Source organism: Microtus oregoni, unplaced genomic scaffold (assembly GCF_018167655.1).
Source record: "Microtus oregoni isolate MIOR12 unplaced genomic scaffold, Mior012 000067F_ref0000223, whole genome shotgun sequence".
Classification (NCBI taxonomy): Eukaryota; Metazoa; Chordata; class Mammalia; order Rodentia; family Cricetidae; genus Microtus; species Microtus oregoni.
In genome coordinates, this window is record NW_024543974.1 from 153991 (window position 1) to 180220 (window position 26230).

The 26230-nt window shown below is 49.1% G+C and overlaps 1 pseudogene; it reads right to left on the reverse strand.

The window, feature by feature from the left end:
- The window catches only part of LOC121440473, a 60581-nt pseudogene that overhangs the window by 18780 nt on the left and 15571 nt on the right, over window positions 1-26230 (reverse strand).

Consider the following 26230-nt stretch of genomic DNA (forward strand, 5'->3'; position numbering starts at 1 on the left):
CATGGTAGAGGGAGAGAACAGTCTCCTATAGGTTGTCTTGTGACTTCCACTTGTGTGTACATATGCATGTGTGTGACACACATGAAGTCACACAAACAATAAATAATATAGTAGGCACAAGAGAGATGGCTCAGCAGTTAAGAACACTGGCTACTCTTACAGAGGATAGGGGTTTGATTCCCAGCACCTACTTAATTACCTGTAACTCCAGTTCTGGGGGGTCTGATTCCCCTTCTGGTTTCCACAGGCACTGCATGCATGTGGCGCACAGCCATACATATAGGAAAAACCTCACATATATTGAAAAAAATAGGGGCTGGAAAGGTGGCTCAGTTGTTAAGAGTAGTAGCTGTTTGTTCAGAGGACCCTGGATTGATTTCCAGCACTCACATGGTAGCTCATAACTATTGTAACCCCAGTTCCAGAGGATCCAATGCCCCCACTGGTCTCCATGGGCATAAAACATGCTTGGTACATAGGCATACATGTAGGCAAACCATCCATACACATAAATCATCAATAATTTAAAAATAAATAAATGGAATAAAAACTAAAGATAATGAAGTAAGCCAAAAGCAACCCACATAAACATCAACAGCAAAAACAGACAAATTGCATTTCATCATGATTTGAAAATATCTGTGCATCTACAGACACTGTAAGGAGAGTAAAAAGAGCAAATTATATGTTTGATGAGGATTTAGCAGTCAGTATATAGCAAGGATTTTTAAAAACACAAAAGAGAGACAACTCTCTAGTGTATGCTTCCAAATGTTCCTAACTCTTATTACAAGTCAATCCTAAGTTTTCCTTCACAGGATCTGGCATGGTGACAGCAATGATTCTAGTTCTAGGTACCAGTTTTCTAAATATCCCTCGGTACAGTCAAGGTGACAATCAGTGAATTACCAAGCATATGCCAAGAAATAAAACAGCTGGGTCACATGGTAGTGCTATGTTTAACTTCCTGAGAAACCATATAAAATATAAAAATACTTTCCAAAATGATACTATTAGTATGTGGTGTGTGTGTGTGTGTGTGTAGTATATGCACATGTGTCTGTGGGTGTGTGCATGTGTGAGACGAAGGTCACCTTGGATGTCTTCTTCAATAATTACTCTCCACCTTATTTCTTTGGATAGGGTTGGTTTTTCACTGAACCTGGAGCTCATCTACTTGGCTAGAATGGCTGGCCAATGAAATCCAGTTATCTGTGTGTCTCTCTCCCTACCACCATTGCCCCTTCTCTTCTCTCCAAGGACCAAGTTACATACCCACCTTTTTTCTTCGTGTTTTTTGTTTGTTTGTTTGTTTGTTTGTTTGTTTTGGAGACAGGGTTTCTCTGTGTAACAGCCTTACATGTCCTGACACTCTCTCTGTAGACCAGGCTGGCTTTGGAACTCACAGAGATCCACCTGCCTCTGCCTCCTAAGTGCTGGGAGTAAAGGTGTGTGCCACCACCTGGCTGGAATACTGATCTTTTTGCTTGGTGTGGCAAGCTCTTTAAACAACTGAGTTACCTCCCCCGGCATGGTAATAATACTATTTTATGTTGCCACCAGCAACATAGAAATATTCTAATATCTCCTCATCCTTACTAGTATTTAAGAACTGTAAATTGTAAGCAGAGTTTAACAGGTAGCTCTGTTGGGAACTCAGAGGACTAGAATGCTGATAGGGATGCAAACAGTAAAGCCTGTGCTTGCAAGCTTGCAGATGAGAACGAGGATTGATAACTGGACTGGAAACCATTTGTATTATGCTATGGAAAAGATCTTGTCTACACTTTCGTCCATGCCCTCACACTCAGCGTGAGGTTAAATGTAAAGGAGGGTAGATTAATTAATCTGGCAGATGAAATTTCAAGCATCCCAGCATTCAGTCTGTGGTTGTTTTTTTTTAAGCCTAATTTAATGTAATCAGAGTAAGAAGGAAGAGAGGCCTGGTGAGATGGTTCATCAGGTAAAGGCATTTGCCTTCAGGCATGATGACTTCCTTTGATCTCCAGGACCCACATTGTCTTCTGGTCTCCACATATTGCGTGTGTGCATAAACACACACACACACACAAATGTAATTTTAAACGTTTTTTTTTAATAATTTTTTTATTAAGAAAAGAAGAAAAAAAACATAAACAAAAAACATGTTTCCACCTCCTCCCAGCCTCCCATTTCCCTCCCCCTCCTCCCACCCTTCTCCCCCTCCTCCCACCCTTCTACCCCTCCCCCCACTCCTCTCCCCCTCCCTCTCCAGTCCACAGAGCAGTCCAGGTTCCCTGCCCTGTGGTAAGTCCTAGGTCCTCCCCCCTCCGTCCATATCTAGGAAGGTGAACATCCAAACTGGCTAGGCTTCCACAAAGCCAGCACATTAAGTAGGATCAAAACCCCGTGCCATTGTCCTTGGCGTCTCATCAGCCCTCATTGTTCGCCATGTTCAGAGAGTCCGGTTTTATCCCATGCTTTTTCGGTCACAGTCCAGCTGGCCTTGGTGAGCTCCCAGTAGATCAGCTCCACTGTCTCAGTGGGTGGGTGCACGCCTCGTGGTCCCGACTTCTTTGCTCATGTTCTCCCTCCTTCTGCTCCTCATTGGGACCTTGGGAGCTCAGTCCAGTGCTCCAGTGTGGGTCTCTGTCTCTGTCTCCATCCATCACCAGATGAAGGTTCTATGATGATATGCAAGATATTCGTCAGTATTGCTCTAGGATAGGGTCATTTCAGGTTCCCAATCCTCAGCTACCCAAGGAACTAACTGGGAACCTCATGTTGGGCACTTGGGAGCCCCTCTAGGGTCAAATCTCTTGCTCACCCTAAAGTGGTTCCCTTAACTAAGAATTGTGGTTCCGTGCTCCCCTATCCACCTTTCCTTTATCCCAATTCTCCTGATTCCCCAAGTCCCCCCTCCTTCCCTTCTACCTTTTCTCTCCCCATCTCCCCTTACCCCCATCCCACCCCACCCCCAAGATCCTAATTTTCTCCCCGGCAATTGGGTCTACTTCCCTTAGCCAAGAGGATAACTATATGTTTTTCCTTGGGTTCACCTTCTTACTTAGCTTCTTTAGGTTCACCTATTGTAGACTCCGTGGCCCTAATTTATGGCTAGAAACCAATTATGAGCGAGTACATCCCATGTTCATCTTTTTGGGTCTGGGACACCTCACTCAGGATAGTGTTTTCTATTTCCATCCATTTGCCTGCAAAATTCGAGAAGTCATTGTTTTTTACCGCAGCGTAGTACTCTAGCGTGTATATATTCCATACTTTCTTCATCCATTCTTCCATTGAAGGGCATCTAGGTTGTTTCCAGGTTCTGGCTATTACAAATAATACTGCTATGAACATAGTTGAACAAATGCTTTTGTCATATGATAGAGCATCAGAGAAGATGTGCTATAATGTTCAAGGCAAGAGGGCATTGCTGAAGTGGTAGTGCTACCTCAAAAGGGCAACCATTACCCTGATACTATAGGAACGATATCTGGACAGAATCTCAGAAATGAGCAAGGCCATAGCCACCACAGTTCAGGGATGCATAAATACTAATTGCTTTTAAAGACTTTCTAGGCAGAGTCTTTTGAGGGGACAGCTCTAGGATGTCCTGCTTGTCCTACTCATTCACCCAGGAAGAAACCCAGAAGTCACTGCAGCCGAGGTTCAAGTGGGTCCAGATGTAGCTCAAACTAGTGGAAGGCCTTGGCATCTCCCATGTGGTGATTCTGCAGAGGTTCAGAATGCAAGAGTTGCAGAGTTGTGGATGTTTTCACCTAGATTTTAAAGGAAAGTCTGGGGAGCCAGGAGATAGATGTGTGGTTGTGTCAGGATCCCTCTAGGCAGTGCACACAGCTGTGAGTGTGAGGCTGAAGCTACCGGAGATTCTCACACTATGTAACTCCTGCTGAAGAAAACTGTAGGAAATAGGAAATCCAGGGGGGGGGGGGAGAGAGAGAGAGAGAGAGAGAGAGAGAGAGACCAGAACCAGAGAGGTAGGGCTGCCTAAGGCCTTTGTAGGTCTTATCACATCACCACATGGCTCAGATGCTATTGGACATGGAGTCACAAGTTTTTCATTTTCTGTTTTGCTTTGGTTCAATCTGCACTCACTATGCTTCCTTCCATTCCTGACTTTTGGAATGGGAATATTGACTCTGTGCCATTGTATGTTAAAATAATTGTTGTTTGAATTTTTAGGGACTCAATACTAAGTGCGAATGAGACTTTGAACTTAGACTTTTGGAACAGTTAAGACATGGAGGAATCTTAGGAGTGGACAGTTTGAGGGGCAGGGATGATCAAATGGTTGATCTCCACTTTCATGCTGTTGGGAGGTGGTACAACCTTTAACATGGGGGCATTTTAGGAAAACTTTAGGTCATTGGGGGATCTTCATTACTCTTGAAGAGATTTGTAGTACTATGGTCTCTTCCTCTTCCTTGTTCTTTTCCTAGCCTTTTGCTTCACCATATACTCCTTGCCATGGGCGTTCATCCTGTCACAGCTCCATAGGCAGTGGGGACAACTGACCATGGACTGAACTTTTAAAATTATAATTCTAAATAAATCTTCTGTGAGTTGATTTCTCTCCTTTTTTGGTGGTGGTTGGAGGAGAGGGCCTCCCTATGTTGCTCATGTTGGCCTCAAACTCCTAGATTCAAGATATCTTCCTGACTCATCATCTGATGCAGCTAGAACAAGTATTCTGACACAGTGCATACCCCAAAGGGTTGACAATGTGTGTGTGTGTTCAAACTAGTACCCGTGCTTGAATGACAAGAGCCCAAATGTAGAGAGAATCTGGGTGTCTGACAATAGACGAATGGCTGAACCAAATGTGGTGTCATCCATACAATGGAAGGTTGCTCAGCCTTCAAATGGGAGTGGAGTTCTGATAAAGGAACTTTGAGGACATTATGAACTATGATAGAAGCTAGACACAAAAGGTACAAAGTACAGAATTCCACTTTTATGAAGTCTCTGGGATAGGTGAAACCACAAGGACAGACCAGAAGTTTTCAGAGGTAGAGAGGGGGCAGGAAAATCTCCTTAGTGGGGCCTCGTGTTTCTTTTGGGGGTAATGGAGCTCTTTTGGAGTTCCATAGTGGTGATAATGATGTAGGATTCCCATCTGTATGCTGTGAATGTGTTTTATTGCCATTGGTTAATAAAAAAGCTGCCTTCAGCCAATGGCTTAACAGAGTAAAGCCAGGTGAGAAATTCAAACAGGGTTATAGAAAGTAGGTGGAGTCAAGGAGATGCCATGTAGTCACCGAAGGACACAGATGCCAGAACTTTACCAGTAGGCCTCAACCTTGTTGTAAAATATAAAATAGAAACAGGTTAATTTAAGATGTAAGAGATAGCTAGAAATATACTTAAGCTATTGGCCAAACAGTATTGCAATTAATATAGTCTCTCTGTGATTATTTCAGGTCTGGGTGTCTGGGAACAAATGAACAGCCTCCGCCTACAGGTGATGACTGCAAACATTAGGAGTATACTTAATGCTACTGAACTGTATACTTTAAAGTGGCTAACATGGTCAATATTGTGTTAGCTCTATTTATCATAAGAATAAAACAAGAAATTTTGTGCCCTTTTAGCTTTCAGCCACCCAGCCTCTGTCTCCTTCCTGTTACCCACTTACTTTTTGAGCAGGATCTCTGAGGCTCCCTTGCTGAAGAGGCGGAAGCCACCATCAGGCATGCGGATAACCGTGCTCATGGACTTGTGGACTGAGTTGAAGGTGTATACTTTGTAAAGCTTATCTTCTGGAATCTGCTCCCGTACAGGTTGAAGGTCTCGTTTCAGGTCCAGGACGAAGCCCAACAGAGCACACTCTGTTTTGTTGCCCACTTGGCATGGGAGAGCGCCTTCCTTCTCTGGAGGCTGTAGGAAAGGACAGTCAGCTTGGCATCAGGGCCCAGAGCACCCTCTGTTCCATCCCCAAAGCAAAGGTTCCCATTTGGCTTTGATCATCATGTAGCTAGGAGGCAGAGGCGTGGAACAGAGTAAGGCCCTTGTTGACTACACAGGCCATGACTTGACTGCAAAGTGGCCCTTTATAGGTAGGTTTTCCATCATTTAGCATGCTTTGAAAGGACTTCTAGAACAACCTATCTCACTCAATATCAAGAGCACTCTGTAATGCCAAGGACAGGAGGACAGGGACAAAGGCAACCAGCACCCTAAAGGTTCCTCTTGAAAGTCTGTAATTTTTCTTGTTTTGTTGAGATGGGGTCTGTCACTAACCTGGAGCCCCTGATATCTGCCTGTCTCTGCCTCCCCAGTGCTGGAAGTACAAGCAGACTTCTGCCTAGTTTTTTTTTAAATAGGTTCTGGTAAGTAAATTCAAGTCTTCATGCTTGTAAGGCAAGCAATTTAATGACTGGTATATCTCCTTAACCTTGTTTTTTTACATTTCTGTTGCAGAATATTCTTTTTGTACACTATAAAGATGTGTGACTCTGATTGATTTAATAAGAAAACTAAATGGCCAATAGTTAGGCAGGATTTCTAGGCAGAGAGGATACTGGGAAGAAGAAGGTAGAGATGCCAGGGATGCAGAACAAGCAGGATGTGCACTACAGAGAAGGGGTAATAAAGCCATTAGTCAGAAAGTAAATTAATAGAAATGGGTTAATTTAAGTTGTAAGAGATAGTTAGAAACAGGCTTAATCTATCAGCTGAGCTTTCATAATTAATAATGAATCTTCATGCCATTATTGAGGAGCCAATGGTCCTGATGAAAAAGTCCACCTGTTCTCCCCTGTTCTGTGTTTCTTTTTATAGTATGATGGGGCAAACCATTTTGGGCAAACTTCATGTACACTAGGCAAATTCTTTACCAATACCACTTAGTTACTTTCTCAGCACCCCAAGATTTATAAGTAAGCCCAGTGAGTCTCTTCAAGAAGCTCATGCACCAGTCCTGCCCCCTTCTCTCATCTGCCCTCCTAGCCTTGCTTACTAGTATTTTGGTGGTATAGGCACTGTTGATGGAGATGGCATGAACCAGAAGGTCAAGGATCTTGGGGGTCAGGGCGCTGGGAGCTGGAATCTCTTTGTAGTGGGTGTCTCCTAGGTAGGACTGGACCACGGTCATGCGGTTGGTGGTAAGTGTGCCTGTCTTGTCAGAACAGATGGCTGTGGCATTGCCCATGGTCTCACAGGCATCCAGGTGGTGTACCAGGTTGTTGTCCTTCATCATTTTCTGTAAAGAGCAAAGATGGAGTGTGTGTGGGGGGGTACTTAGTTGTTTACTTATAAGGATAAAGGCAATGCGAGTGATACTAACAGTCCATTTGGTGACCTTGGTCATCTCTGGGATGGGTGGCAATCAAACAGAGAGTAAGATGCAAGGGCTGTCATCAGATGGGGAACAGTGAGCTTCCAAGAAGCTACTCTCTGTATGAATGACTTGGACGCTTTCTGCCAGAGCTCCCTCGTCAATTGGCTCCTATATCTGTGCTCCTCCACACTCCCCTGGTTCTTCTTTACTCTCCAACTGCTTCTCAGTGGCCCAAAGCCTTTTCTGAGGCTCTGCCTCTCTGTCTCTGTCTCTACAAGCAGCACTAGTTCTTTTTTGTCTTGGATCCTCTGAATCTCCCTGTGAGGTCTCTCTCGACATCAGCTTCTTTTCTAGCTCCCTTCACTGTGTCCAAGGGATGGGTGGTCACAGTGGGACTGTCTGTTAGGATGTATTATCAAAGTTCATCTCAGCCAGTATCCTTTCTTCCTTTAGCATCCCTAGCCTTCTTTAGTCCCCACTACACCTAAGGTGCTTTGATGACATCCCACTCTAGTTTTGGGGTCTGTTGTGATGGAATTAGTTGTAAGTAGTAGTATTATTACCTTGACAGAGTAAGCCAAGGAGATAGTGACAGCAAGAGGCAGGCCCTCAGGGACAGCCACAACCAGCACAGTGACTCCGATAATGAAGAACTTCACAAAGTACTGCACATAGACAGGTGTGCACTCTGCCAGCCACACCCGGCCATCCACGACGAAGGTCTCAATCACAAATTAGAGGACCAGGATGATGACAGTGATGGCAGACATCACCAACCCTGTCCAGCCATGATGGAGAGGGGCCACAAGAGGTGAGAGGAGAGAAGGAAGAAAAGTTCAGGGCAAGGTAGCCATGGCTGGCCTGAGCCCAGTCAGGGCCGTTGTAAGGGCTTGATGGATTTGGGGTACCTTTTGGGATAAACAGCTTGAAGGATGACTCCATGGAATGAGAGGTCCTAGGGTAGCCTTTGCTCTAGTTCCCCAGGACAGTGTGGGGTAAAGAACAGAAAGCTAAGGGTATGAAAGGTACATCTGTGAGGTACTAGCCACCCTCATATTTTGGGGCTCTGGCCAGCAGGCTCTCGGTGAAGTTGGCTACCTGTTGACTATGATGTGGCCAGAAACCTTGAATCAGGGGATTTGCTAGGTAATACATGAGTGTGTGACTTAGGCCTTATTGGGGTGGAGGGTGCTAAGCCAGACCTTGGCAGTCATGGTTGGCTCTGGCCTGCACCTCTGGCCCACCAGTATATGACATTCTTCTGGAATACTATCCATTTCTCTGTACGCGAGCTTTCCTAGAGCCAGGACAATATACTGTCCTTTGCACTCACAGCATCTGGAAGTCATATTCCTTCCAGGAGCCCAGTGTCCCCCAGGCTCCTGGCATGCCATCTCTGGCTTGAACATACCTGCTTTCCCAATCTGCACAGCGAGTTTTGTGAGCTTTCCTTGCAGAACTGACTTCTCCTTCTTGGGTACGTTGGCTTTCTTCTTTTCTCGCTCCTCCATTTCCCCACCCTCAGCACTCTTCAGGGGCTGCATTTCCATGGCAACAGCCCCATCCTGCTTCTTAGCTGTACATAGAGGAAACCCTTGGCTGAAGTTAGGGCCTATCAAGGGTAAAGGGGCTATAGAGGGTTATCACAAGGAAAGACATGTCTCATCATATGGGATTCAATGGAGCACTTTTAACTTCAAGTTTTGCAAAGGGAATCTGTAGGCTTCTGTTGCATCCTAAGCCCAGGCCCTCCTGAGGTAGGCAGGCAGTTGCAGCATTGTCCTAGGTGGGACAGAGAGATGGTTCTTTTATGGGAAGGGTGGACAGACACTAGCATAAGGAACTTGTGACAGACAAGGTGGTCAGTCCAGTAATGTCCCAAAGCTCAATACCTGAAAGAAGTCCTGTGGTTGGTCCAAGGAATGTTCTGGAACCAAAATCTGACTCATTTGCCCACAGATATCCAAGCCACTTCTACTTTCCCCTCAAGATCACTAAGGGGCCCTAGTGTATGCTCCTTTTAGCCTAGACAACCCTGCCCAGCTCGCCTCCTCTGTGGGCAAACCTGTTCTGTTCCTCCTGATATTTCCCTACCTCCCTCTTAGATCACGTGGCTCCACTTCACCTTGATAGGCCCCTTAGTTTTTATTCTTGCTGCCTTTGTGGTGGTGACATGGATTCCTCATCTCTCTCTCTTTGTCAAGTTTTACACAGTCCTTGGGCTCGAAACTCTCCAGCTACATTGCCAAAAATAACCATGTCCACTCCACCTGCCTCCTCCACTCTTCCTAAGGAAGGGGCTGCCTGACCTAGCAGTTGTAGGGGTGTCCCCCATTTTGTTTTTGTTTTTGTCTTCTTCCTTCCTTCCCTCCTTTCTTCCTTCCTTCCTTCCTTTCTTTGCTCCTTCCCTTCCTTCCTTCCTTCCTTCCTTTCTTTATTTTAGTTTTTCTAGACAGAGTTTCTCTGTGTAGCAGTTCTGGCTGTCCTGGAACTAGCTCTGTAGAGCAGAAATCTGCCTGCCTCTGTCTCCCGAGTGTTGGGATTAAAGGTGTGCGCCACCACCACCCAGCTAAAGGTGACCATGGCTATCATAGCACAACTCTACACTTTTTTGTTTTATTTTTCTTTTTTTGAGACAAGGTTTCTCTGTAGCTTTGGAGCCTGTCTTGGAACTCACTTTGTAGACCAGGCTGGCTTTAAACTCACAGAGATCTACCTGTCTCAGCCTCTCAAGTGCTGGATTTTAGGTGTGCACTGCCACCACACGGCTTCAGTTTGTCTTCCTCTTATTCTGCATCCCTTCACCTCACCTGGCAGTTCGAGACTACTTACCATAGCTCTTTCCTCCTAGCAGCCTTCAGGACATGCCAGACCCTGCCTAGCTGGGTCACTCTAGCCTTGAGTCCCTACCTTCTGTTATCCCACCAAGCAAGGGCCAGAGCCAGATGCCTCCTAGTCCACAAAGCCCTAGCAATCTCGCTTATCTTCCAGGCTTTGGCTAACTCCTCTTACCTGGGAAACTCAGAGGACTGTCACCTAGGGATTTTGACAAGTTACCCTCTCTATGTCTTGGTTTCCTTATCTGGCCAAAGTGGTCTCAGGTGTCTATGGGGAATTCTCATACATGGACAAGTTCAAGCCATGCTGGTGGCCTTGGCACTGACCAGTCGTTTTCCAGGTGGCTCATCTAGGCTTCATGGAAGCAGTGTCTGGTAGAAACTGGAGCATCCTCCAAGAGTATCCCCTTCACTGCCAAGCCAGGATGGGACTTTGGGGCCCACTCACCTGTCTTTAGGTGCTGCTTCTTCCTTGGCAGTAGGTGGTCCCTCCCCATTCCCCCTTCTCTCCCTCCTCCCCACAAGCTCCTCAGCAGCCCTGAGCCATGCACGCACGTTACCTCTGGTTTGGCTACTGTCCATCGCCCCATCCTGCTGCTTGCCTACAATGGAAGAGGAATGACAGACACGGAGAGACTTGAGAACACCCATGTGGTCATGACATACACAGAAGCACAGGAGAGCAGGAAGAACTTGGGCACATATAGCAGTTTGCAGCTCCATGGGGTAGAGGAGGGAAAGGAAAGGCCTGATTGCTGCAAGCCATTACCTTACCTATGGATGGGCTTTCTTGATGATCTATTCTTTCTAGGAGCAATCTGTCAGTACCTCCCAGAACATGTTAACTGCATATACTCTGGGCTTCCTGGGCCAAGCTCCTACCCAGTGTTTCCCACTGGGCCTTGACCTCCGCTCCACAGTGAGTCTCTAAAGCCAGTCCTGGGCAGTTTCTGGGTCAGGTGAAGTAGCTGTTGACAGTTTCTGGAAGGCCCGCTGCCTTAAGGTATGTACTTCCCTTAGATATCTGATCTTTCAGACCCAACAGGAGGTAACTCCCAAGCCCTGAACCAACCCAACCCCTGTACTCTTCTCTGAGGCCACTACTAGATGTGTGTCCTTTAAAGGGACAGGGTTCTGTCTGTTTTAGGGCCCTGGTGGGCACATCCAAACTGTAGGTCCAGAGCCACTGTGAAAAGGAGGTCTAAGTGGTGTGAAAAGGAGGTCAGCACTAGGGAGAAGGTGCAAATACTAGACTCCAGGTGGCTCTGTCTGAAGCCTTAGGTTGGGTACAGCCCATAGTGCCAGTCACTCTTTCTGAGGGTTGCACAGCCCAGGTGGCAGTTTGATGTGGGAGTGTCATATACCAATCTGTTGATTTCATTGGTTAAGCAATAAAGAAACTGCTTGGCCCTCATAGGTTAAAACATAGGTGGGAGGAGCAAACAGAACAGAATGCTGGGAGGAAGAGGAAGTGAGCTCAGACTTGACAGCTCTGCTCTCTGGGGCACACGCGATGAAGCTCCGACCCAGGATGAACGTAGGCTAGAATCTTCCCGGTAAGTGCATCTAGTGGTGCTATGCAGATGATTAGAAATGGGCTAAATTAATATGTGAGAATTAGCCTAGAAGAGATTAGATAGAAATGGGCCAAGCAGTGTTTAAAAGAATACAGTGTCCGTGTAATTATTTCAGGGTATAAGCTAGCCAGGTGGCCGGGGTGCTGGGGATGCAGCCCCGCTGCTCGTATTACTACAGCAGTTAGAGGAGTTTATCTGGGAGCCACATCTTCACTGGTCCCCATTTAGGGAGGAATCTTCCAGCACAGGATCATTTTCTACCCAGTAGCTCATGTCACTGGGGAATCAAAAGACAGAGTATCGGGTAGCTTCTAGGCAATGGAACCACAATCTGGGGTCCCAAGAATGAGAGAGACATCTTCAACCATAAGCAGATCATATATTGGACCCTCTTTGCCCAGGGCCCCTGTGTGGGTTAGGGGTAGTTTAGAGGTGAAAGAGACTTCTTTTATTTGTGTGTGTGTGTGTGTGTGTGTGTGTGTGTGTGTCATGCATGTGTGAGTGCATGCGTGGGCCTATGTCTCTTTTATTTGTGTGTGTGTCTGTGACAATGGAGGCCAGGAAAGGACATTTGGGGCCTCTGGAGCTGGAGTTGCAGGGGGTTGTGAACTTCCCAATACTGGTGCTAGGAAGCAAAGTGAACATGACTAGAAGAGGTAGCCTGGAGTAAAGCAGAGCACAGGAGGCGAGGGAGGGACTCAGGAAGAAAAGGGCATATAGGAGTCATGAGAAAAGATAGCAATAGAATGTAAGGGTGGCAGGTTGACAAGGAACAGCTTCAGAGCATGCCCAGTGGGTTGACAGAACCACAAGAGTAAGATGAGGGCACTGGCCAAGATAGATGCTATTCCTCAGAGCCCCTCAGGGTACTTCTCCAGGAAGCTGGCCCACTCCAGTTCCCTAAGTCTCACAGCCAAGCAGTGTTGGTGAAGTGCATGCAGCTTGTCTTGGAGGGTCTGGATGAAGAAGATCAAGTTCAATGAGGTGGGAGTGGCCTAGGCCCAAGCTGTGAAGACTATCTAAGAGATAGAACAGGAGGCTAGGAGCTTGGAAAGGAGCCACCAGGGACACCAGGAAAGTGCAGGTGATAGCAGCTCAAGGGAGAGACCATTGGCTTCAAGGGGAGGGAGTGGATTTCCTAAAGGGATTTATGTGGAAGGCGTGTCCTGTCAACCTAACAGAACCAAGAAGACACTAGGTAAGGTCATCATGCCTGGGGACTCAAACTAACCTATCATTTGTCTTTGTATTCCTGGAGCACACATTAAAGTTGTGGGATAACACTGGGAGGGGCTCAGTGGAGATTGGGGACTTGGTGCAGGTGGCAGAAGACCTGGCCTGTCAACATCAGGGAGGTGCCCATACAGGGAGGCACAGGACCAGGCTGCCAGGGAATAAGGATAATAGAAGCTTCTCAGTGATTGTAGCCCTGACAGTCATTTCTCCAGGCTCCCAGGGACAGGGGACCTCAAGAAGTAGCCTAAGGCCAGGACTATTAACTTGTCCTTCCTCATGCTGGTCTGTCCCTGTATAGACTGTGGCTCCAGGTCCTCTAAGACGGGCGGGCATGCATCTGGAAGTATCTGCTCCATAGTCACCTGGGGCTGTGGAAAAGAACCAAGGGCAGACTGCTCACCAGAGCTAGGGTGTGTGCCTGAGTCACAGAGGAGCAGGGTCTGACAAGGGGAAGCTCTGTAACTCCATGGTTTTGAGTGCCATGGCTGGAAGGGGTGGTATAGTAGCTTTCGGCCAGGGATCTCGGGGTCATAAGGAAGCTGGACTCTCCAAAATCTTCTGTTTCTATCCATTGCTATCCTCAGAGACAGGGCTACCACTTTCTAAAGAGCCTACCTTGCCCACCCCATCCGGCATCCCCTGGCCCTGGCTGTTATTTTGAGACCTATCCCTATCTGCTCAGAAGACTTCCACTTTAGATTTTGTGAGCACCCCCGAATCTTCCCTATGGAAGTTGAGTACTTTGAGGGTGAGCTTGAAGATCCCAGCAGTACCTTTCAAAGTTGAGATAAGAGGTTACATTTCTGTGAGCACACTTTACCCCAGGGACAGATGTACCAAAGCCATCATAGATTAGCCGTCTAAGGAAAGTTGCCCCCTACACAAGGATTATTGACCTGCTGACTCTTAGAAAAAATACCAGAAGGATCTTCAAGAAGAATTAGAAGAAGGTGGTGGCTTCCCACCCATCTCCCTGGAGCCAGGATTGGCCAGCAGGCAGATGAAGAAGCAAGGACATTAACATAAAAGGAAGCTGTCTCATCATCTCTGGACATTGGAATCATGGCTGCCTTACCTTTCTTGTCTTTCTTCTCCTCCTCCTCTCCACCAGCTCCAAGCAATGTAAAGATGATGCCTGTCTGGGAGTTCACGCCAACAGCTGTTACCACCATTCTTCCAGAACCTTCCATGACATGAGTGCCTGGCACAGAAACATAGAGGAACTAAGACAACCTGGTAGGACACGCTCAGCACCCATATGCTGGCTCTTAGGGTTTCCCTGAAGCAGGTACTTCTCTTGCAGAAGTCACTGCAGCTGTTGACCCCTTCATCTAGACTGCAGCCTGTTTATAGGCTTGCTGTAGTGGGAATGAGCCAAAGTACCACAGACTGGCGGGTCTTTGTCAGAAGCACAGTCTGAGCCATTACGGGGCCCACCAGGGGACCTCTGGTTTTTCTGTTCGGTTTCATATTACATTTCCCATTAAGATAAAAGTGTGCTGAATTTGAACCTTCTAGAAAAGGAACAAAACATACATGGGGTCATCTTCAGAGTCTATATGTAGATGGAGCACACTATTGACCCCAGAAAGCCCTCCCCTTGGGATGTCCCATTCATGATATCAAAGGTCCTCTTGAACAGTGGAGTATCATTTCTTTGTCCTGTGGCTGGAGCCACACCACCAGGCCTCCAGTGACCTGCTCTGGCATGGCAGTGGGTAGCATTCTCAGAAGGGCTATTCAGGGAGTTCTTAGTTAAGGCAAGTCCACCAGGATGGCTTGCCTGGGGATGCTAGGGCCAGGTTTTCAAGCAACCTTACCTGGGCTGTCTGAGAAGGTAACCCTTACCTGAGAGCAGCATAGGGTCTTTGTCTGCTGACTTGCGCACATGGTCTGACTCGCCCGTCAGGGAGCTCTCATCGATCTTGAGGTCATTGCCTTGGATTAGCACACCGTCGGCAGGCAGAAGGTCTCCTATAAGCCAGCCCAGGCCAGAACTGAAGGCTATGGATCCATGGGTCCTCCCTACCCTTTCCTCTTCCTGCCTTTCCTAGGGGAGGTCCTATCATCTGGGAGAGGTCTGGGGGTCTCTCTTCTTTCTGCCTCCTCTTTTGTGTGTGTGTGTGTATGGGGGGGATCATCCACATCTAACCATGTTGTCCAGCTCTCAAATAACAGGGACAACACTTGTATCCTATAGTAGTAGAAGAATACCTCTCCAGAGGCTGAGGCCAGCTTGCTTCCTATGGGTACTGTTGTACCTCAAATTTCTTTTCTGCCCCTAATCACACCCCGCATGCTCCAATCCCAGGCCCCTGTAGGGGGAAACACACAGACTACTGGGGAGACAGTCTAAGCTGGGGAGGTTCCTTTGGCTCACCCTTCTCAGAAATGGCATTCAGGCTTTCTTGGCAGGGTAGAAGAAGATGGGTACACTTACCGTATTTGACCTGGGCAATGTCCCCCACCACCAGTGCTGCCACAGGGACCATTTCGGATGACAGTAAACTTCTGCTCTTGCTCAATACGGCTCTGAAGACCTCGGAACTGCTTTTCCTTACTCCAGTCATTAAAGGCCGTGACCAGCACCACACAGATGACAGAGAGTAGGATGGCAGCCCCTTCGATCCAGCCAGCCTCAGCCTCTCCCTCGTCCTCTGCCCCACCAGATACATTCCCACAGGCTGTGACCAAGGATGGAGGAGAACATGAAGGAGATGTAAAGTCATGGAAACCAAGCGCTGGGACCCCCCTTTCTAGCCCAGAGCCTCGCCCCTTACCTTCACTTTCCTCTCCAGGTGGTGCATAGAAGGAGAGGCCCAGGGAGACGATGGCAGCCACCTCCAGGATGATGAGAGTCACATCCTGCAGGGTTTCCCATACCAACTGCAGGAAGGTCTTGGGCTGCTTGGGAGGGATGAAGTTCTGCCCATAGATCTGCCTGCGTTTCTCTAAGTCATTGGTGTTGTCTGCCAGACCTACACAGTGTGCCGGGAAAATGACAGAAGCACAGAAGAAGATGGCACAGGCTAGCCCTTGGTACCATAAGCATCTCTGACTAAGCTGCTGCAGCAGCAGCAAGAGTGCCCCTTGTGGCTCTCTAGCTAAAGCCTGCCTCTCTGGAACTCCAGAGTGGATGCTTAGAGAATGCAGAGTGGTACAGGCCAAGTGCTACAAGCCTTTCTGCAGGCACAGGACTAAGCATAGGGGACCAAGCACAGCCCTCATAGTGAGTACCCAGCCTGAGGAAGAGATGGTAACCCAGGAAAAGGGGCTATGTATATCCTGATGCACTTATAAGACAGCAAGTCTAGGGAAGGAGGTCTTAGGCCTGTAGATGTCTCAATTGCTGAAACACTAGCCTACACTCTGCACCATTCATGTCTGCTGTCATTTCTGTGTCAAAGTTATCTTTGAGGGATGCTTGCAGGGAAGCGCTAACACCCAACAAAGGAAAGGACAGCAAGGACCCAGGAGGATGCTATGTGGCCAAGGGTAGCTGAGATAGGAGCAGAACAGAGCACCCAGGGGCTCCTTGGGTTGAGGGTGAGTAGAGAGGTGAATCAATATCTAAGTGGCTTCAGTGGATTTGTGGGGAGGTTACCAATGAAGGGGATCCAGGTAATATTAGCCCAGTTTCACCCAAGTGCCAAAGAATTGGCCAGGGCCCTCTCTAGAGGGATCGGACAAAGTTATCTGTCTCCTAACACTTAAACTCCATGTCTTCTTGAGAGTGCTGGTCACTAGGCCCCACACATGCTTGAAAGATGGGACTGTGTTTGAGACTCTGGCACCTTGAAAGTGAGGCAGCCTTTGGACCTTGGCCACCCTACCCTATGGCCTACCTTTTCCAAAGACATGCAGGGCTACCCAGCCTGATCTGCAAAGGGGGCAAGGCACAGGGGAACCAGGGACATGGATGTATCCAGGAGCATAGCTGTTGAGGAAGATAGAACAATGTCTTCTGGACATGGATGGAGGCCTACTTTCTAGAAGTTTCCCAGGGAAAGCTCAGAGAGAATGAGTGTGAGAGCAAGTTCTTAGTTCCAGAGATCTACATAAGGTCTTATGAAAGGGAGGCTTGGAAGTCCTTCAAGGTGGAAGTATGGGGCTTGCAGGAAGAAACGAAGGCAGAGGTTTATGGCTTCTCATAACTAGCTGTTGCTATGGGGAACTGATCCTCTAGGTCGTGCAGGGAGCCTGTTCTGCAGTGGGGGAGGAAGGACTCCATTTACCAGCTCCAGAGGCGGCTGGAGTTTGAAAGGACCAGCACCAGGAAAGGACAACAGAGTTCCACAGGGCCAAGATACCATGACACAGAGTTGAGGAGAGGATGACCCAAGGTCTGGTGCCCACAGTGCCCGGGAAATGCCCAGGCACGTGGCTCCCAAATACCCAACACCTTCTTGGAATTGGCGATGGGGATGGCCGAGACTAAGGGGACTGTCACTGACTCATACAGAGAACAGGAGAGGAAAGGAGAGGAAAGGGGAGGAAAGGGAAGCTCCTCTCAGGCCTAACATGAGACACTTCGATCACTGTAGGGTCCAAGGGCAGAGAAGTCCTTAACTCATGGCTCCAGGACCGTGGAGGTAACCTCCATGTAGATCTCAGACAAGTGAGAAATTGTCACAGCCTTACCCTTAGCTGGCAATCTTCTCTGCAGGCTGATCCAGCCCCTCCTTAGGTTCACCCAGGCCTCCAGTGCTACACCCCAAAGGGACCAGCTCTACACTGACACCTAGTGGTGGTAGGTTGAAGTTCCCACCAGAGTCATTGACATAGCTTCTACCACCTGCTGAAGGAGCTGAGTGGTGATCAAAAGAGCCATCTGGTCCATGGAGCATGCACAGCAGGCGGAGTTTAGGAAAGCAATAAGACTCAGCCCCAGATCGCTCATCAATAAGGAAGTGCTGACAATGGGCCTTCTCAGAGGAGCAGGGAGGAGCTTAAATGAAGGACTGACAAGAGCAAAAGTTGCAAGCAGCACAGCCTTGGCACGTCCATAGCATCCAGCCACAGTGTCCTTCCCACCCAGAAGGGCTGCAGCTGTCCCTGCCTTTCTCTCCCTGCCCTCATTGAGCCTGGGCTGGGCTGGCATCTCAGATTTCTACTAGGGCCAAAGACCTCTTTCTGAAGTCCCACAGCTTTCCTAGTAAGGTGTTAGGAAGAAAGGCTGGGCCTCCTCAGCTTTCTCCCTACCCCCACCCCAGCTTTCCCAGTAGGGTATCTGGGAGACCTCAGTCTTTTCCCCAGATTGAGCCTTTTTGCCTTCAACTGCAGGAGCTATGAAAGACTCAACATTACAAGGGATGCACCAGAACTCTAAGCTCTAGACACTTGGGGTCTACACTGCCCTTGGCCTGGAGCCCCCAGAGAGGGGAAGTGATCCATTTTAGCTTCTAGAAAGCCTGAGACCCATGGCACCATGTGACTCTGCTTCCTGATTGTCCTGCTTCACATGTCCAGACTGTTCCCAAAGCCAATGAGGCCCTTAGTCCCTTTCCCACAGAAATTCGCTCCTTCCCCTCCTCTGCCTTGTCCTTGGATTGCTCTTGCTATTGCAGCAATTCCCCTCCCCTCCTCTGCCCAAGACTAGCACTTGCCTTCAGATTGAGCCTTGGCCTTTCTGTAGGGTTGGGGGTCCCAACAGCTGTCACAACTGCCATGGTACCATTGCTTATGGGTGTGGTAGAGAAGGCAGCTCTGGTCCTTCTGGTTTCAAACATGTGCCCACCTAGCAGGCCCAAGACATGGGGAAAGAGGCTGGGCGGTTGGCATGGACACAGATGGGCTGTTTGCCCAGAGCAGAGGCCAGATGCCATCAGAATTGGATTAGGACCACACTGTGTCAGCTCTCAGCTCATCTGCCCCCTTCTTCTTTTGACTGTCGGTGGAGAGCAGATAAGACAGGGGCAGGGTGCAGAGCCCCCTAACTAGCCTACCAGGAGGTTCCTGACCAGCAGGCAGACTCTTTTTCAGGATGGGTTCTAGAATCCTTCTGAATCTCTGCAGAGGTAATAACTGCCAAAGTCCCCTCCACCAACATGCCACATACCTACCTGGCCCGCTTTTCCTCTGTCAAACCCTTTCTGGGCCCCCAGAGGATTGGCATGGGGCTGGAAGTACAGTTAAGTCTGCCCCTTCCATTAAGAAGGCCTGCTGAGGAGCCTGCCTGCTCCAGGCTTGCTGCTTGCTGCGCTGAGGAAATGGGGGAGTGAGAATCACCTGCTCCTGGCCCCAGACAGCTGGGCCCTAGGAGCTAGGGGGAAGGGCTGGTCCCTGGGCTGCCATGGGGACATAGGGTCTCAGAGGCCTGTCAGGGACTGAGCCACCCACCTGGGCACCTGCTCCTCTACATGCCCACCACATTTATAGGCATCAGACAAGCCTTGGAGCTCTGTGGCAGAATCGGGCAGGTTCCCAGGGGCCTTGACATTTTAAATATTTAACAAGGCCTGACAGGCAGAGGGAAGAGCTGCCAGCCAAAGCCCATCTGCTTCCTTTGATCTGGGAGAGGCCAGAGCCCTTGTAGCTAAATGACCCTCTACCCCAGCCTTCTTAGAGGCCCCCAGTCCTCAGGGGGGTGGGTGGGCAAGGAGGAGGACGGAAAGAGAGCCTTTGGCATGAAGCCCAGCCATCTGTCCTGGCAGAACAGTGCTTCAGGCTGGAGTATGTGTGTGTGGTGGGCAGGCTGAATAGATTATTCATGGATGGAGCAGCTCTGCAACTCTACAGTTAAGGAAGATCCAGATGGCCCCGGGAGGCCACCTTGCCTGGAGTTCTTAACCTGGCCCTTGGGCATGCCTTCTTCCATTTCTAATACTTCCTTGGGCCCATGCACCACTTCCTATGGATACATGATGCTTTCTTCAATCCACCTAGGGCAAGGCTAGAGTAAGAGCATCTGGTGTGTATCTTAGAGGCTCCGAATGGGGGCAAGGGCAGAACAAGGAGGCTTGAGGTGATGAGCATGAGTGTTGCAACCAAAGGACTGATTTAGAAACAAGAATGGGCAAGGCCTGGTAATGGGAGGGACAGAGGAGCCAGGGAGCCGGAAGAACCCAGGTGGTGGCTAGGACTTGCAGGACTGGGTAGGCCAAAATGCCACTACTGAGATGGGTGACTGATAAAATCAATTAGCAGTGTCTGGGAAGCAGGCCTGGCATCAGGTTGGGAAAGCTCCCACAATCCTGCCAGGCCAGTGTCAGATGAACCAAAAAGGGTTCCAACTCTTGAAATCTGGGGCTAGATTTGGCTCTTTGGTGACCCTAGTCTCACAGCAGACCAGGGAGTTGAAAACCTAAGAGGACAGTCACAGAGTACCCGCTCTAGATACTCTAGAGGACTCTCACCATGTTTCTTCTCTGGAAGCCCACCCGTGTGGTCCTGGCAGTGCCTCAGACTTGCACCTCACTGGGACAGCCTGCGGCTGCTGTCACTATGTATGTGTGTGTTCATCTATGCTCATATGTGCTTATGACCAAAGGTCAGTTTCATGTGTCTTCTCGGTTGCTCTCCCCCTAACAGAGGCCATGGCTTCCTCCTTCTTCGGTAGGAGACAGTCGACACTGCTGTTTCTTTAAAAGAATCCAGGGTTTCCATTTGAACCCTCCACCTTTCGCGGTTCTCATCTGCCCTTCCTTCTCTTTTTTCTTGTGGGGTGGGAGGAGGCTCAACTCACACCCTCAGAATTTAGTACCCCTGCACAAGGCACCTTCCAGTCAAGACAAAGTGACTGAGCAGAAGGCAACAGTCAGTGGCTGGCTTTCCTCCAAGGTTAACTTGAGCCATTTAAGGTAGTCAGAGCAGCACAGCGCTCCAACTGTCTTCCAGGCGTACGGCAGACCCCGAGTTCCTAGGATAGCCCTTTCCCTCCCCAAACCCGATGAACTTACCCTCAGTAGGCGAGGTCTTCAGCCTCCTGCACAGCCCACTGACATCTCCGTAGGCTTCCTGAATCTTCTGCAGTGCCTCGACACCTCGGAGTTCCATGAGGTTGCGTAGTTCTGCTAGTGTGCACCCAAAGCCACCCACATGGGGCATTTCCCGCTGCTGCTGGGGTTTGGGGTGGAACTCGATGGAACTGTTTGCCATGTCCCCCATCCTGTCTGGCAGGCCTTCTCACAGGTGCAGCTTTGACTCAGTCGCAGTTAGGGACAGTTGGCCACCTAAGATCCCAGTGCTGAAGTGAGGCAAGGTGGTGGTGGGAAAGAGGCTAAATGTGAACACCTGAGGAGAACAAGGCAAGAAGAGGTCAAGGGACTGGTTCAGACAAAATGGACGTTTCTCCCCATCTTCATTCAGTGTACTCTGTGACTCACAAATGCTAGATTGACCCTCTAGACCAGCCCCCATTGTCCTGCCTATCGTGAGCATCCAGAGCTAGAGGGTTTGTTAGGTGGGAAAGAAGGGAGTAGTGGGGCCCTTCTGCCACCAGCACCAGTCAGCTCTCACTGCCTCTCTAAACCATTTGGAAACCTACTTGAAGTAAGGCAATTTGGGGTCATAGGTAGCTACTCTTGCTTCATATGCACAAGAGATCAGGGCCCATCACCACTTCTTGCTTGACCCTCCCGCCTACTTCTTGCCTAGTGCCACTTGCCCAGTGCCACTGCCATGATCTAAGTCCCCAGAAGTCCTCAGTGGCTCAGGCTTGGGCTGTCTAGGGCTCCAGGGGATAGACTGAGACATGGAAAGGAGCAGCTGCACTCCTTGTCAAGGTTGAGTGGGCAGGGTGTTTCCGCAACCCTCGGGGTTCCTGGGGATAGGAGGAGAGGAGGCCCAGTGCAGAGCAGAAAAAGGGGTGAGGGAGGGAAGGAGGTAAAGAGAAATTGATAGATAAAAGAGAGTAAGGATAAGGGGAATCAAAGTGGAGGTGAGCAGGACAGGGCACACAGGAGAAAGTTCAGAGCAACCCCAGGCCACTAGTGACTCTGCTGACACTCTGCTCCCTATGCATTGCTCCCACACCCCAATGAAGGAGCTAAGGTTTGCCTTTCGGAAAACATCCGGCTGGGTGTGGTGGCGCACGCCTTTACTCCTAGCCACTTGGGAGGCAGAGGCAGGTGGATCTCTATGAGTTCGAGGCCAGCCTGGTCTACACAGCAAGTTTCAGGACAGCCAGAGCTGTTACACAGAGAAACCCTGTCTCAAAATGAAAAAAAAAACCCAAAAAACAAAACAAACAAAGCCATCCGGACCCCCAGCAGGTCATAGCACTTTCCCCTTCTGCAGGGCTTCCTGAGGCTCTTATCTCCCTATCCTCTGCACCAGTGCTCCTTACCTTACCAAGACGGCTGCCCCTGTAGCAGCCTTCCTGGGGTCTGGCTAGGCCCTATTGGACCTGCCCTCCTCCTGCAGGGCCATGTGCCAAACTTGCCATATTGGTTCCCCTAGAACTGAATTATTCTCAGAGCACAGGGCTTTGGCCTTTGCATCAGTAAACAACCATCCTGGCAACATGCTTGGCTGGACTAGACCTCTCACCTTGGGCAAAAAAATCCTGGCTCAGAACAATCCTCTCAAAAATCAGAGCTCAGATATTCATCTAGGTTTCTGATCTAGAAGCACCCAGGGCAAAAAAATAACCCAGAGCCTAGAAGAAAGGCAAAAAGGCTCTCATGCAGCTAAAATAGAGGTGGTTAAGTCCATGGCCCTCACTGTCAGGAGGGTCCAGTGGGTTACAACCTTTGAGCCCTGTCAGGTGCCATGAACTGAGAATGTCACATCTAGAAGAAGAGCACAGGCATGGGGGTGGGTGGGCAATGAAGCATTCCCATACGTGCTCCAAATACGGAGACTTCGGTTCTCAAGAAAAAGTATATGTGCCTATTCGCAAGGTCTGAGGGGCACTTAGAAAATGTTTGTCCTAATTGGTCACCATTTCACAATTTGGGCATCCAAATAGTAACTGTTCTATCACTTTCTACATGGATCAGCTTTCACTTCTGGAAGATGTGGGATGAAAATGGCAAATGCAAGATGACTTCCCCATCTTCTCTCAATCCTGTGCACCTCTCCCACTAGTTTCAGTTGGATATATATATATATATATATATATATATATATATATCTTTGGTATCTGTGGCAGGCACTGACTTTTTGTGCTAGATGTTGACAAAACTAAACTAAAGTTCCGGCTGGGGTTTCAGGGAAGGCCTCTAGGAAGGACAAAGAGAAAAAAAGACTGAAAGGAGAAACAGCTAAGCAAGGTCTGGGGAGGGAGAGGGACGTGGCCCTTCTGCTTGGTTGAGCAGCAGCAGCCCGAAGCAGTGACTCGGGATGACAGGGGCAAGCAGTGGGCACACAGGAAGCTGGGCAGAGTGTGCTCCTTCCACTGGCGCTCTGTGACTTTGCCATACCAACCACCTAGGAGGGAGGTGACAAGTATCGCTCAATTGTCAGTGCAAGAAGTCAAGGCTTCGTTAAGGGAAACGACAGAGTTAGAGGAAATTGAGACTGCAGCCTCAAGGTAGGCTTGTTAGCTTCCCACTGATATCTGCCTTCCCCAACCCCTACCCCAGGTGGCCTTGGCTCAGGATGGTGTCCTGACTACAGGAGGGTGTTTCTCCCCCCTCCTGTCTCTGACCAGAGCTCTACTGCTCCCCAGAGTCCCAGTGCAAAAGCAATTGGATGTACCTGTCAGATTTGCCTTCTGCCCTCTGCTACTTCCACCACCACCCCCAGTCTGCTGGCTGCTGGAGAAGATGAATGGGTCTAGTTTGTCAGGGTAGACACTGTCTTTAGTCGGCACAACACCCCCCCCCCATGAGTCAGCTTCTTAGGCCCTAGTCAGACAAAGCTGGAGGAAAGGCCAGATCAACAGGACTCTAAGTACCCAGTACTGGCAAGTGATATCACAGAAGGGTCCTCATTGGCTCTCAGGCTCTTTCAGTCCTTTGGAGGGGTGGCCAGTACTCGCCTCAGGCAAGGGCTCAGTACTGTATTCACTCACCCAGGCTTGAAGCCTCAGGGCTCCAGCTGAGAACCTGCTGAGTTCCCAGCTGAGTTGCCTAAGGACTCCACAGAGACTCTTTGGGAAAGGGAAGCCAGATGAAGGATTTTACTCTTTGAAAGTCCATTAATCTTTTCAGCCATTTTGCCCACCTGGAAATAAGGGTGCTCTTAGGCCTGGGGTGTGAAGTGAACGCTGGGATGTCTGCATGCTCTTCAGAGCATGTAGCTGTAGGTCACAACTACAGTCGCCCAGATCTAGGAGTCCTGGAGGAGGCCAGGGCTCCCCTAATGTAACTGAAGCATTTTTGCCACCCCCTCCTCCCTGTCCCTGACCTGCAGCGTAGAACTACTCCTGATTTTGGAATTCTGTCATCCCTGAAGATGGCTGGACCTTTGGTGTCTCATAGTAAGGGTCCTGGGTAGAGAGGTCAAGCCATGTCACCTCCCTGTAGCCAGAGGGACTTCTGGAGCTCATGGCACCCCTGCTCCTGTGTGACTGTCCTGGGGTCAAGTTGCCCTTACCACCTCAGTATCCCCCAACACCTTGACTGCCAGTTGTGTCTAGCTCCTGTCCCCTCATCTCCCACTAAGCAACCCTGACACCCTGCTTGCCAGCAGAGGGATCTCCCTATAGGCTAGCAACTAGTGGCCATGTTGCCCTAAAATCCTCATTGCCTGGCTTGGGCGCCGCCACTCTAGGAAACTCTTCCTGTAGTCCATGACTGCTTCTGCCACACATTTTCATTCTCCAGCCCCAATCAAGAAGACCAAATTCCTTCAAAGCACCTTCCGGCCCTTCCTCTGCCTTTGGCGTGTTCCCCATGCCTCACACCAGCCTACACTGGCCATCACTCCTCTACCAGAGGCCATCTCCGAGCTTCAACAACACGTCCTTTTCTCTCATCACCACCTGCTGACATCCAATGGCTTCCTTTAGTTACAGTTACTGTGGAACGTTCTCTAGAATGTATCTACCAGTTAGTTTTCCAGTCATAAGTAATTGCTGCTGAGCCCAAGATCCCATTATCCATTCCTACTTCCCAGGGCTGGGCACAGCCATAAACAGAATTGCCTTTACCTGCATCCTTAATTCTTTGAGACACATTGTTGACCACTGAGTTGCCAAAGTGCACAGAGTGGTCTATCCCAGATGACGATGGGGTTGGAGGATTTAGTAAGTGGGTGCCTGGTCCCCAGAGAAGGAGCTTGAAGCTCTGAAGGTGGCAGCATGAAGCCAATAGGAGTGGGCACTCAAATTTTCCTCATCTTCATTCACTCAACAGGCCACAGTTCAGACGGAAGGCACCAGTTAAGGGGAGACCTCCTGTGGGTGACTCTTGACTGCTGCAGAGAGCAGAAGCCATATGTTCTCTTCATCCCTGGCTTGTCTGTAAGCATGGATGATGGTCTCTTCCAGTTTTAATAAGGACAGCAACCATCACTGAAATGGCCAAGAACAGAAATGACCAGGCCTATCAGTTCTGTAGGCCTGACAGAATTTCCGGCCTGGGCTGGCTGCCGAGAGTGGCCTGTAGGCATCAAAAGGACAGGGAATGTACCATTTCTGTGCTCTTTCATCTTTCCGACCTTAATTGGCTTAATTGAATTGAGAACCTCCTCAGAGGGGCCCTTGAACCTTCTGGCATTTGCTCCATCTTGGCAGAAATTGGCCAACATCATAGAGTAGAGAGAGCAGAAACCTGCATTGGGTTCCCTGGTTTAGCTCACCCTCACTGTGTGACCATCACACAGATTCCTTCTGGTCTCATCCCTCTAGCACCTATTCTTCTAGTGACTCAAATCTGCTTGACCAGAATATCAAGGCTCTTCCTTTCTGGTTCTCTCTCTCTCTCCATCTCCTCTTTCTCTCCCTTCCTTCCTCTCTCCTCTCTCTCTCACCACCTTGCATGGATTCTCTGCCAGCTCCTTCAATTTAATATAAGTGTGCTTCCTGTGACCCTAGACAGCCCTTGCCCTTCAGGAAGCGGTGCAAGTCCTGAGGGAAGGACCCTCTGCTTCTAGGCTTCCTCTGGTGACACCACTCTTAGCATTGACCTTTGAGTTGTCAATGTCATGCAGTAACAGTACCTACAATATTCACCAAGGCTTGCTGCAACCCACTGTGCACAATACCCATTTAACACAGGGGGAATTAGCGCTCGGGTGGAATCAGAGACCTCAGGTATCAAACGCTTGCTTGATGGCCGGAGGTGAGTCTCAGCTGCCCACGTTAGGACACCTTGTTACTGCCCTGAGCAGCTTCCCTAGCAGGCTCAGAGGGACCCCTTTGGGTTGACTTGCTCTGTGGAGCTGCTTTGCCTCATGTTCAGAAGATCTAG